Here is a 12,854-nt window from a genome sequence, read left to right as displayed (position 1 = left end):
GTGATGCCATCCAGCCATCTCATCCTCTGATGCCGTCTTTTCCTTCTCTCCTCAGTCTTTTCCAGTATCAGGGACTTTTCCAATGAGTCAGTTGTTTCCATCAGATGACCAAAATACTAGAGCTTCACTTTCAGCATCAGTCTTTTCAATTAGTATTTGGGGTTGATTTCCCTTAAGATTGACTGGTTTGATCTCCTTGCTGTCCAAGGGACTCTCAAGAGTCTTCTCCAGCACTCTGCCTTCTTTATGGCTCTCAAAATTGTTATGTGACCCCTGGAAAGACCATAGCCTTGACTATACGGACCTTTGTCACAGTATAATGTCTCTGCTTTTCAACACACTAAGTTTGTCATAGCTTTCCTGCCAAGAAGCAGTCATTTTCTGATTTCATGGCTGCAGTCACCATCCTGAGTAATTTTAGAGCCCAAGAAGTGGAAATCTGTTGCTGCTGCTGCTAAGTCGCTTCAGTCGTGTCCAACTCTGTGCGACCCCATAGACGGCAGCCCACCAGGCTCCCCCGTCCCTGGGATTCTCCAGGCAAGAACGCTGGAGTGGGTTGCCATTTCCTTCTCCAATGCATGAAAGTGAAAAGTGAAAGTGAAGTCGCTCAGTCGTGTCTGACTCTGAGCGACCCCATGGACTGAAGCCTACCAGGCTCCTCCATCCCTGGGATTTTCCAGGCAAGAGTACTGGAGTGGGTGCCACTGTCACCTTTCCCCCCTCTATTTGCCATGGTAATGGGGTGGATGCCATGATCTTAGTTTTTTTTTTTTTTTAATATTTAGTTTTAAGCTGGCTCTTTCACTTTCTTCCTTCACCCTCATCAAGGGGCTCTTTAGTTCCTCTTCACTTTCTACCATTAGAATGGTATCATCCACATATCTGAGATTGTTGATGTTTCTCCCACCTGTCTTGATTCCAGCTTGTAACTCATCCAATCCGGCATTTTCCATGATGTGCTCAGATTATAGGTTAGACAAACAGGGTGACAGCAGACAGCCCTCTCATACTCTTTCTCAATCTTGAACCAATCAGTTGTTCCATACAGGGTTCTAACTGTTGCTTCCTGACCCGCATACATGTTTCTCAGGAGACAGGTAAGAGGGTCCAGGATTCCTGTCCCTTTAAGAGCGTTCCTCAGTTCACTGTGATCCACACAGTCAAAGGCTTTGGCATGGACGATAAAACAGAGGTAGATGTTTTTCTGGAATCCTCTAGCTTTCTCTGTGATCCAGCAAATCTTGGCAATTTGATCTCTGGTTCCTCTTCCTTTTCTAAACCCAGCTTAGACATCTGGAAATCCCTAGTTCATATAATGCTAGACCCTAGCATGCAAGATTTTAAGCATGACCTTAATAGCGTGGGAGATGATTGCGACTGTCTGATGGTTAGCACATTCTTTAGTACTATCCTTCTTGGAAAATAGGGATGAGAACTAACCTTTTCTAGTCCTGTGGCCACTGCTGGGTCTTCCAGATTTGCTGACATATTGAATGCAACACCTTGATGGCATCATTCTTTAGGGTTTTGAATAGTTCTACTGGAATTCCATTGTATCCACTAGCTTTACTAACAGCAGTGCTTCCTAAGGCCCACTTGACTTCGCTTTCCAGAATGTCTGGCTCTGGGTGACTGACCGGACCATTGTAGTAATCTGGTTGATTAAGATCTTTTTTGTACAGTTCTTTCGTGTATTCTTTCTATCTCTTCTTGATCTCTCCAGCATCTACTAGGTCTCTACCGTTTCTGTCCTTTATTGTGCCCATCTTTGGGCAAAATGCTCCCTTGATATTTCCAATTTTCCTGGAGAGATCTCTAGTTTTTCCCCTTCTACTGTTTTCTTAGTTTTATACATGCTTCATTGATTCCTGGTTTGTCTTATTTGAATGTTTTTATCGACCCTGTTCTTTAATTTCTAAGTTGATTAATTTTATTAGATGTAAAATAGCAAGAAGAAATACATGACTAGGAGGCTGATATTTAGGTATTCTGATTGGGAACCACATGAGAAAATTGTTTGTGGTCATTGTTTTTATTTTAGAGTGATTTGAACCAAAGCGTCTGGATCGAGTTTGAGCTTTGCACGGTAATTAAAGTTGAGATCAGATTTAACTGGGATGAATTAAATAACAACCTTTGACCAGGAAAAGGCAGGAGGAATTGCTCATGTATGTGGCATATTTGGGATCCGAAGCTATTTCAACCAAATGCATCTTTTACTTACCTAGAGAACCACAATCAAATCTCTATTTTAGCCTCCAGCTCTCCTTTATTTTCCTTCTTTCCACCCTCTTCCCCTGCTTATCCACCATGGAGTGCTTTACAGCAGTCCGCACAGAAATAAACCTTTTAGTTGCTGATAATAGATATTTTCCAGCTGGCAAAACAGAAATCACCACTGCACAAATCTTTATTGCTTTTCTTTAGAAACAAAAGCTCCTTTCCTAGGCAAATGACTGTGAATCGGCTCTCTAGTATTTCGACTATAAAGTGCTATGATATTTGGAAATTGATTATGTATTCCATGAATGTTTAACATTGCAGCTATTAATTAATATGCCCCCTAGCATTTTACAGATGTCATAAAATACAATCTGCTGGAAGAGTTCCCTCGTGTAAAGCATTGGGAAAGCCTTTATGTTTTGACTTAATTAGGGTGACAATAAGACTGGCTCACTCAAGGGAAATGCCAGAGTCTAGGGATCAAGGCTATTCCAATGGCTTGATTATTACCTTTTCTTTCTAAAGGAGTTCAGTCTTTTTTCCAAGGTTGATACAACTAAAATCTTAATAGAGATTAACCCATAGGGTTTAAGTGATTGAGGACTAAGTGGAATTTTGAGGAACAGGAGATACAAAAATACATTTTATTCAGTGCCTCTCAAAGTGTATCAAGAAGCTAGTGCTTTCAGTCATCTTTAAATAGATGCTTTACAGAGCCTTACTGGCATGTAGGATCTAGTTGTCTGACCAGGGATTGAACCTGGGCCCCTGTAGCGGGAGTGCAGAGTCTTAGCCACTGGACCACCAGTTCAGTTCTGTTCGGTTCCTCAGTCATGCCCAACTCTTCACAATCCCATGGACTGCAGCACCCCAGGCTTCCCTGTCCGTCACCAACTCCTGGAGCTTGCTCAAACTCATGTCCATCTAGTCGGTGATGCCATCCAATCATCCTATCCTCTGTTGTCCCCTTCTTCTCCTGCTTTCAATCTTTCCCAGCATCAGGACCACAGTGGAAGTCTCTAATATGTTACTGGTATCAGCCTAGTAATGCTAAGTCACTTCAGTCGTGTCCGACTCTGTGTGACCCCATAGATGGCAGCCCACTAGGCTCCTCTGTCCCTGGGATTCTCCAGGCAAGAATACTGGAGTGGGTTGCCATTTCCTTCTCCAATATAATGGCTGCAGGCAAATAACCAGGGAAAGAGCCATTGATGAGCAGTTATGGCTACTGATGGAATAAAACTGAATGAAGAACTAGGAAATCTCTTCTCTCTCTGTCCTTCATGCCTTTGTTTACTTTTGAATGTCTTACAGTATGAAATGTGAGTGCTCATTCCCTCAAGTATGAAAACCAAGGCTCTTTTTCCTATCCATCTTCTGTATGCCAACTTGAAGTTAGAATTAAAATGTCAAATGAGCTTTCAAGAGGAAAGGTTAAGAGTCTCCTGGGAAACTCATTGGAGTCGCTATTGCCAACAATTCTTTGATCCTAAAGGCAAAATAATTCATTTGGATGGTTCTAACTTTATAATCTACCATATGGCTTATAAATAGGCTTCCCTGGTGGTTCAGATGGTAAAGAATCTGCCCACAGTGCAGGAAACCCGGTTTGATGCCTGGGTTGGGAAGATCCCCTGGAGAAGGGAATGGATACTCACTCCAGTATTCTTGCCTGGAGAGTCAACAGAAGAGAATCTGGACAAAGATAAATTCCTGCAATGACAAGAATGAAATCTCAGGCAGTTTTCACGGAAAATAGTGAACTGGCTTTTGATAATTACTCAGGAGGGCAGAAGCACAGAGTTCCAGTGTTTTTGTTGCCCTTTATAAAAAATTATTTTGTAGTCTATGATAATAAAACACAATTGGAATTAAGAGCTTAATGTGATTTTAAAAACTGTGGTCAAATTCCTGTGTATTCAACTGCTGACACTATATGTATTTAGGCTCCACTTCAGCTCCATGGTACAAGGTTTCTTCCTTTAATGATGGAAAGTTGAGAAGGATAGTGTCTTTTCCTTTCTCCTAGAAGGATGTACTCTGTCCACATTTTATTTCCTCACTAATACTCTGTTGCCTTTTTCCCTTACATTCCTGTACTCTGCTTACTCGGCAGAAATCCTTGGGGCCAGGGTATTGCCTCCATCATTGCCTCCACATTGTATCCTCAGGACCTGGTATACAGTAGTTGCTCAAGAAACATTTCAAAATAAAGGTGTGTATAAGAGGAAAAAAAGTCATTGCTCATCTTCCCCAGATGGCTTTTCTCTTATACGGACCCACCCACCTCTTTCATTAAGCATCTTTATAACCTACAGAATATAGTAAGTGCCTTATATATGCACTATAAAGTTTCAAACTTTCAAAGATGCAAGCGTGCGTTCTCATGTCCAGTCATGCTGTTAGTTCACGTGTCTGGAGGACATTGTTGTGTGCGTGCATCCTCTGCAAGTGCTTGCGCTTTTGTGTACTTGACTGTACAGTGCAGTGTGGTGGGCAGGAGCTTGGTATTTTCACTTCAAGCCCAGGGTGTCTAGAAGGAAGTATAAAAGCAGCAGTGATGTAGTTGGCACTGCTAAGAAGCACCAGGAACTGAAAACCCAGAGGAAGGACGAAGAGAGACAAGAAGAAGTAAGTGCAGAACTGAAGAAATTCACAAGGTAGCAAATGGCAAAGGGGTTTTATTTATCTGAAGAGGCAGCCTTAGTGTCTGAGGCACAGAACTCGGACATGGAACGGTACATGAAGGTTGTAGCAGCTGTTCAGAATTCGGTCGGGTGCTACCGTGTCATCATGATGAGAAAAAAGAGCCACTACCCAGACATCACTGGACCATTTTTTAAAGAGAGTAGACAGAATTGAATCCAGCAAAGAACTGGAACCTGTGTCATCAATGTCAGGCGTGAGTGAAATTGCAGCTTGCCCTCCATCTCCTATTGCCGACGATCCTTCAGCTCTACTGTCTTCCATCTCCTATCCCTCTGCCAGTCAGTAAGCCTTCTTGCCTGTTCACTCTTGCCAGGCTCTATGTGCCAGCTGTTGTACTATACTGTATGTTAAAAATGTTTACTTTTTGTGTCATTTTTTATATATTATTTGTGTGGAAAGTATTATAAACCTGTTACAGTCCAGTTGTCCCCCTTTCTGGCACTGAGCTCCTAAAACCTTTGGACTTTCCTAAGTGATAAAGGTGTCTCAATATTCACAACACACCCTTGGGATTACCTAGTAGCTCAAAGGGTAAAGAGTCTGCCTGCAATGTGGGAGACTGGGGTTTGATCCCTGGGTCCGGAAGATCCCCTGCAGAAGGAAATGGCAACCCACTTGGTATTCTTGCCTGGGAAATCCCATTGGCGGAGGAGCCTGGTGGCCTGTAGTCCTCGGGATTGCAAAGAGTTGGCATGACTGAGTGACTTCACTTTCACTTTACAGTATAGTACCATATAGCCAATTGTGTGAGTTGGGTGCCTCGACTAAATTGGTGGACTTGGGAACAAAGTGGCCTTATGAATGTGGTCTCTGAACAGAACTTGTTAGTATGTGGAGAACTTACTGTAGATGATGTTTAGAACTCCCAGAACTGTTGGTAAGAGCTGTTAGTGAGAAGAACTGGGTTCCATCTCTTGGGGTTCAGTTCCTGTTTCTGGATGTTCTCATGGACCTCCTGGAAGGAGAGGACTCCATAGCAACTTCTACTCTGGGATTCCTGTACAGAGCGAGTCTCCACCAACAGCCTTAGAATTCCGCATCTCTCTGCCATGTGGCAGCCTTATCCTGACCCTGCGCTTCCAGTGGGCTGGCCAGTAAAATGCTACAAAGCAGACGGCTGGACTTGAGGTCAGGATTACTTGAGATACAAATCTCCATCCTTCCCTTAGCTATGAGACCGTGGCCACGTTCCTCACCTTCCCGACTCCACCTTCTGTGGCTGCACAACTATTCTTACGACAGATTTAAAATGTAAATAAGGAGTGAAAACTCAACTTTTGAATGTATCTTCGTTGTCACTTTTGAAGGTCATGAGCCAATTGAGAATCAGGGTGTAAAGGACAAGACTTCTTTATATTCACTTGCTTTAGTCTTTGCTCAACTAGGAGGACATCCTGATGTTGTGTGTGTGTCTCTGTGTGTGCATGTGTGCACACACATTTACTGATGCATGATGTACATACTGAAAAGTATGGAAGTGGAAAACCGACAGCCGGATGAATTTTTACAAAGTGAACACACTTATGCAACCATCCCTGGGATCAAGAAACGGACCATTATGACCATCACTGTTTCATGCTCCTTTTTATCACCTCTAGTCACTACCTCCTGAAGGCAGGCGTATCCTGGTTTGTAATAGCGCAGATGGAGGTGTTCATCTTTTGAACTACATTTACTTGGAACCGCACACCAAGTACTTTTTCCGGTCTGGTTTCCTGTATTGAACATCATATCCTTAACAGTGACTCTTAAAAACTTGTGCTAGATTCCACAGCACCTGATTTGAAGAATGCATGCATTCTCTCAATCATGATAGATTTTTTTTTTGGAATCCAATTTTGCTGTGATAACTAGATTTTTCCACTGTGCGGGAGGAACTCCTAGTGTAATTTGATGAGCAGTTAGTTATGCAGTAAATTTGATCAACATTGAATGTACTGTGGTGCCCTAAACTGTGAGCCCTTAAATGCATCAGCTGTCTTCTTCACTTAATCTGGCATTGCTTCTAGTTATTTGAAAAGCTAAAATGCAGTAAACATTCTGACAGTGGTTTGTGGTTGGAAACTGCGTGGTAGTCATTGGCTGCCTTCTTGGTGTGTGTTTGTGTGTGTGAGTGTATGTGTGTAACGATGGTGTGATGGAAAGAATGTCATGTGGACATGTACGCTCTGCAAATATGAGGTCTGCTACCATGAAAGATGCTGTTTCTGTTTAAAAGAATAAACTCTGCAAATACTGTGTTCATAAATCACTGTGTCTCACTAGAAGCCTTTAATTGGCACCTTTAGCTTTTGTATCTTTTTTCACTGTTACCTGGACTTCTGTCTCACTCCCAGTGAGGCCTTGGTTAAGTTTCTTATAAAACCTAACTTTCTGCTGGGTTAGCATTTATGTCATTTAAATTCCCTCTGCTTTACTTTGACAAAACCTCTAAAAGTATAGAAATTTCAGCTTATAGAAAATGCTATCAGAAATCATCCCAAGGGAATGACCTTTTAAAAATAAAGATATATTGGTTTTTATTGTTCACTATATTTTTGAGCATATCCAGAATTTGAATATAATTAAGCAGCTCAAGAAAAGTGTGTGGATTATAGAATCTATGAAATATTGGCTCTTATTTTTTAATATTGTTGGTCTGAAAAAAATGTATCATTTTTTAAAATAAAAGTCAAATTCTCCCTAGATCAATGTTTCTAAGTTTTCATCAGTTCTCTTTTGAAGACCTGCTCATGCAACCAGTAATTTCAAGTTTGCCCAATTCACAGTATCATAAGGATTAATAGGATTTAGTATAATAGGATCAACTGGAATTAACTGAGTTTTGTGGTCTGATAAACTGTATCTCATTGGCTAACTGAAGGACAAAAGAGCTTGCTTGATTGGCAAAATTTGCTTTTCCGTTTATGTCACTGGTTCCATGTGTTAGGAAGACATCACAAATATATATTTTTAAAGCAATGTTTCTTCGTGGATATCTTCTAACTACCATTTAGCTGATGTTTCCACAATAGTTAATCATATCATCCTAAAGCTTCTAGATGTTCCAGAACCTGAATGCCTTAGTTGGTTGGCCAGTCAGCTGTCTGTTCAATTCAGTCTAACACAGCTTCATTAAACACCTCTTCAAAGTACCAGGCATGAATGCAAAGATCAGGGAGACAGTTATCCTGCCTTTAAAGACTTATGCCCTTGTGGCAATCAGAGAAGTCTAGGATCAATCCCCAAGATCTTTCATGAACTTCCTGAAGGACTGTGGAAATCACATTCTGAGCCTGGGGTATTTGCATAAAGACAATACTTACTCTTTGTTTTCCACTAGGATATATAGTGTGAGGGTAAGAGAGCTGTGGATGCAGTAGAATTATTATGGTGATTCTAAACTGTCTGTATAATGAAAATAATCACAATAAAATAGATCAATCATGGGAGCTTATTCACAGAGAATATTTGGTACATTATTTCATTTTGCTAGTTAGGGAGCTTTGTCTTAAATTCTTTAAAGAGAGATTCAGAATCCAGAAAATACAAGGAAAGAGCAAAATGGAAGAAGAAAACATCTTTTTAAAAAGAGGTGACTTGATTTCCTACTGGCACTAACCCTCTCCTTTGAACTACTAAGGAAAATAAAGCAATATTTTTCTTGGGCCATATCCTAGGAGAGAAATGAACTGCTCGCTAGTGTGAATTATGCAGCTTTAATGCACTAGAGAAAAAACTGCTTTTCTCAAGTGACGTGCGAGTTAATGCCCGGTATTTCGTCTAATGTGCGATGCTATATTAGAGTTTGCCACAAAGCCCTGTTCTTGCTCTTTGTTCTTGAGAGGTTTGCCATCTCTGCTCTGAGTTTGGTGAACCTTTTTTTTTTTTAATGATTATAAAACAAATATAGTGGTTAAGAATAGATTGCCTTAGCCTTGCTTCAGAGTCTGTGTCTTCACATTTGTTATTAATCAAGAACATAATTATGTTTGAAGCAAGAAAAATAAATCATTTATCATGGCAGGCTAGATGAGACAGTACCAATTCACATGGTTATAAACCTACCAGCTGAGTCAAATCATTATCGCCAGCTCAATCATTTTGGGTTAACCTGGAGGCAAAACGAAGAACTGTCAACACCATTACCATGTAGAAAGAAAAGGTTTTGTTTTTTACCACTTATTGTCATGATGAACAGTGAAATATCCCATAAACGTGTGCCAAGAGAATATTTGCACTTTATATGTGGGCATTGAATAAATAATAACAATAAGAAAATAACACAGGAGGGGCCGATTGCAGGAAGATGAGCATTCTTTGGCTTTCAGTTCTGACCTTGTGCCCCCCAGATAGTCAATGGCATGACCTGAGAAGCCAGATACACTCAGTGTGTGTAGATATTGTTTAGAGCTTGCTTGAAGCAACCACAGTAATAAACACGGGGTCTGTGTCAGCCAGCAGAATGTAAATATTTAAAGGATCCAATGGGCTGTGAGCTGTTTTAAGAGCCTTCTGTTTATAATCATTCACTGAAGTAAATGTTTCCTATTATACAGACAGCATGTAGTAGGGTATTGAACTTCACTGTCTGGCTAAGAGAACACAAGGAATGTAAAATCTGGCCATCTTGAATTCCTTGGCTACTTCTTCAGTATTCAGCCAGCCTTTCACTCACATCTTTCTGCCTTGAGGGTTGCTCCCATGGCAGGTCCCATGTGGTGCTGGCTTTTTTAGAGCTAATGCATATGACCTAGAGTGTTGCAATCTGAATTGCCTCTGACTGCTTGCTTGGGTTTTTAAACAGTGATTGTACTTGAAATAAACATGTTAGCTCTGAACAGATAAAACTTTAGGTCCCAATAGCTTCCCTGGGTCTATTTCACTTTCATTGGACCAAGAAATCTTTTTGTAGTAGGATCATTTCTGACAATCCCCGAGGGATGAAAAAAAGAAAAAACAACTCCCGCATATTTTGATTGCTTAACCAGAGAGATGGTTCTGAATCAATCAATTTTTTTTTTGCTAGTATCATGTTTTACACCTATTTTAAATGATAAACCTTTTTGTTTTCAGGTTAATTTTAATTGCCTCAAGTTCTTCACCTTCATACTAGTGTTTCTGTGAACAAATTGATTCAGCTTTCGGGCAGATGCTCTAGGACTCCCTTTCTTTACCTAATTTAACTCTTTTTTTTTTTTTTTTTTGCTGGTAGCACTGGGTCTCATTTTTCTTTATGTAGCATAGGCAATGATGATTGTAGCATAGCAGAGTTACCTACTATGACCAAGCATTCTTGGTCTGGGTATGGTGGTCACTCCATCACTGGGTCAAATGCATATTGAAAGAATGAATGGTTGACTAGATGGGGCCTATGTTATCAGAAAATAAGATGTCAAATTGGATTACAGAAGGAATGGGTTCTCTGAACAGCAGAGTAGAAACTGTACCTGTGGGGGCCACATTTCCCCATCAGTACTGTTTCCAAATTTGCCGTCATCAGTGCTCTTCTGATTTTTTACTTCCTGTGCCTTGCTTATGAAATTAGGATGAAGTCTCTATTCAGATTCAGGAACTTCATGTACATCAATTAATGTATGTATTAATTGAATAGTACTTATTGGAAGAACTATTAGTTTTCTGTAACTGCTCCAACAAATTACCACAGACTTTGTGGCTTAAAATAATACCCATTTATTATCTCACAGACTGTCAATTTGAAATTCTGGTGAGCTTGGCTGGGCTCTCTGCTTAGGGTCTATAAACCTAAAATCAAGATATCACCTGAGCTGCTGTCTCATCTGGAAGTCTTGACAGTTAACCCACTTCACGGTTATTCAATCGAAATTCAATTCCTTGTGTTTGTAGGACTGAGGTCCTTGTTGCTTCTCTGGCTGTTAGCCAGGGGTCACTGTCTGCTCCTAGAGGTTGCCTACATTCCTTCTCATTAAACCCCGTTCCATCTTCAAACCAGCAGCAGGATTGGGATGCTCCTCATGCTTCAAATCTCTCTGACTTCCCCCCTGTCACAGTGGAAGAAAATCCTGTGTAAAAGGACTCACATGATTAGACCCACCTGGTTAATTTCCCTTACGGTCAACTGATATGTCACATTAATGACATTGGCACAATCCCATTTATCCTGTAATGTAACATAATCACTGGAATAGCACCAGGGAGTAAAATTAGAGGATTCATCTTAGAATCCTGCTGAACCACGGTAGGTGAAGGGGAATAAATACCAGATTCACTGCAAAGAAGGGTGTGTTTTTCCTTTTAACTCACTGGCAGGGTTGTGCATTCCTCTTCACAATATTGTTCATCCTTTTCAGCATCACAGTCTGCATTTCAGCCTCATCCTCTTTGCCTCCAGAGTCTAAAAGATGCTCTGAATCTCTTATAGACATAAGCAGTTAATTATGTCATGGCAACATTTCAGGAACTCGTGGGTCCTGACTCTGGCAGCTCTAGACTTGGAAGTACAATTTTGAGACGTAAGAAAGAATCCTGAGGTTTTCTGTGTATTTTCTGTGAGGTTGAGCTTATAATTTTGTGTTTTCCTCAATTGATTTGAGTACTGCTTGAGATGAAACAGTTTCTTTGAAAAACCAGCTGGAAGTACCAAAGTGCTTCTTGGTACAGTTTCCTCCCACTGAACTCTCCTGGCTTTGAGAATTCTATGCTATTTTTCCTGAGCTATTTGGCAAGTTTTTGTGCTTTTAACTACATGGCCCAGTAAATGCCATGTAGTAAATGTCATGCCCAGTAAAATACACCGTCTTCTGCGTACATCACACCTCTTGTTTGCCCAGTGTTTAACTGAGAGAAGCGTGAACTTCTTGCCTTCCCTCGCTGAAATGAACACTTTTCCCGGCAGAAACTAAGGTGGATTTATAAAGTGGAAAGTCTTATTTTGTAATTCAGGACAAGGAGGCTTAGGGGATCTCACATTGCACCTTCTCCTTGCTGCAGTGATTTCTTCCTGCTGCCTCAAATGGTTCTTCTTAAAATATCATTTGCATCAGCATGCCATTCCTCTCCCAAGCTCTGCAGTGGCTCTCTGCTGGTTGCTAAACCGGCTCAGTACCTCCTGGACAAATTTATTTTTCTCTGTTTTCTATATTAAAGCCTTTGCTCTACTTGAGTTCTATCTTAATATTTTCTCCCATGTACTACTTCTGAATCTAATATATACCTTAGTGCCATATATCTTATGTTGCATTATAATTATGTTTTACATACTTTTTCTTTCCTGCAAGACTCTAAGCTTCTTAAATATAATAACCACATGCATGTGTGCTAAGTCGCTTCAGTCGTGTCCAACTCTTTGAGACTCTTCGGACTGTAGCCTACCAGGCTCCTCTGTTCATGGGATACTTCAGGCATAAATACTGGAGTGGGTTGCCATGCCCTCCTCCAGGGGATCTTCCAAACCCAGGGATCTAACCTGAGTCTCAGGTCTCCTGCATCGTCAGGTGAGTTCTTTACTACTAGCAACACCTGGGAAGCAGTAACCATATCTTACCCCCCTTTATAACTTCCGGGTTTGCATAGGGCTGCCATGTGGTAAGTACTCAGTAAACATTGGCTGAACTGATTTGAATATACTGTTGCTGTTGTTTAGTTGCTAAGTTGTGTCCAACTCTTTTGTAACCCTATGGACTGTAACCTGCCAGGCTCCTGTATCCATGGCATTTCCCAGGCAAGAATACTGGACTAGGTTGCCATTTCCTTATCCAGGGGATCTTCCTGACCCAGAGACCAGACCCAGGGATCAAACCCACATCTCCTGCATTATGAGGAATTCTTTATCACTGACCCACCACTGATCCATAGTTTATTTCATAAACTTTATCTATTGAGTCCCCACCATGTTCCTGCACTGTGCTAATGACAGAAAGATGCAAGATGAATAGAGGTGACATCTGACCTTGAGAAGATCC

At 41.0% G+C, this 12,854-nt stretch overlaps 1 protein-coding gene across 1 annotated transcript in view; it reads left to right on the top strand.

Moving 5' to 3' along the window:
• Nucleotides 1-12,854, top strand: part of PID1 (phosphotyrosine interaction domain containing 1) — a 264,178-nt gene that overhangs the window by 196,145 nt on the left and 55,179 nt on the right. The window lies entirely within an intron of this gene.

This window comes from Bos indicus x Bos taurus, chromosome 2 (assembly GCF_003369695.1).
Source record: "Bos indicus x Bos taurus breed Angus x Brahman F1 hybrid chromosome 2, Bos_hybrid_MaternalHap_v2.0, whole genome shotgun sequence".
Lineage (NCBI taxonomy): Eukaryota > Metazoa > Chordata > Mammalia > Artiodactyla > Bovidae > Bos > Bos indicus x Bos taurus.
Note: the sequence above shows the minus strand (reverse complement) of the source record. Positions and strands in the feature narration are given on the sequence as shown.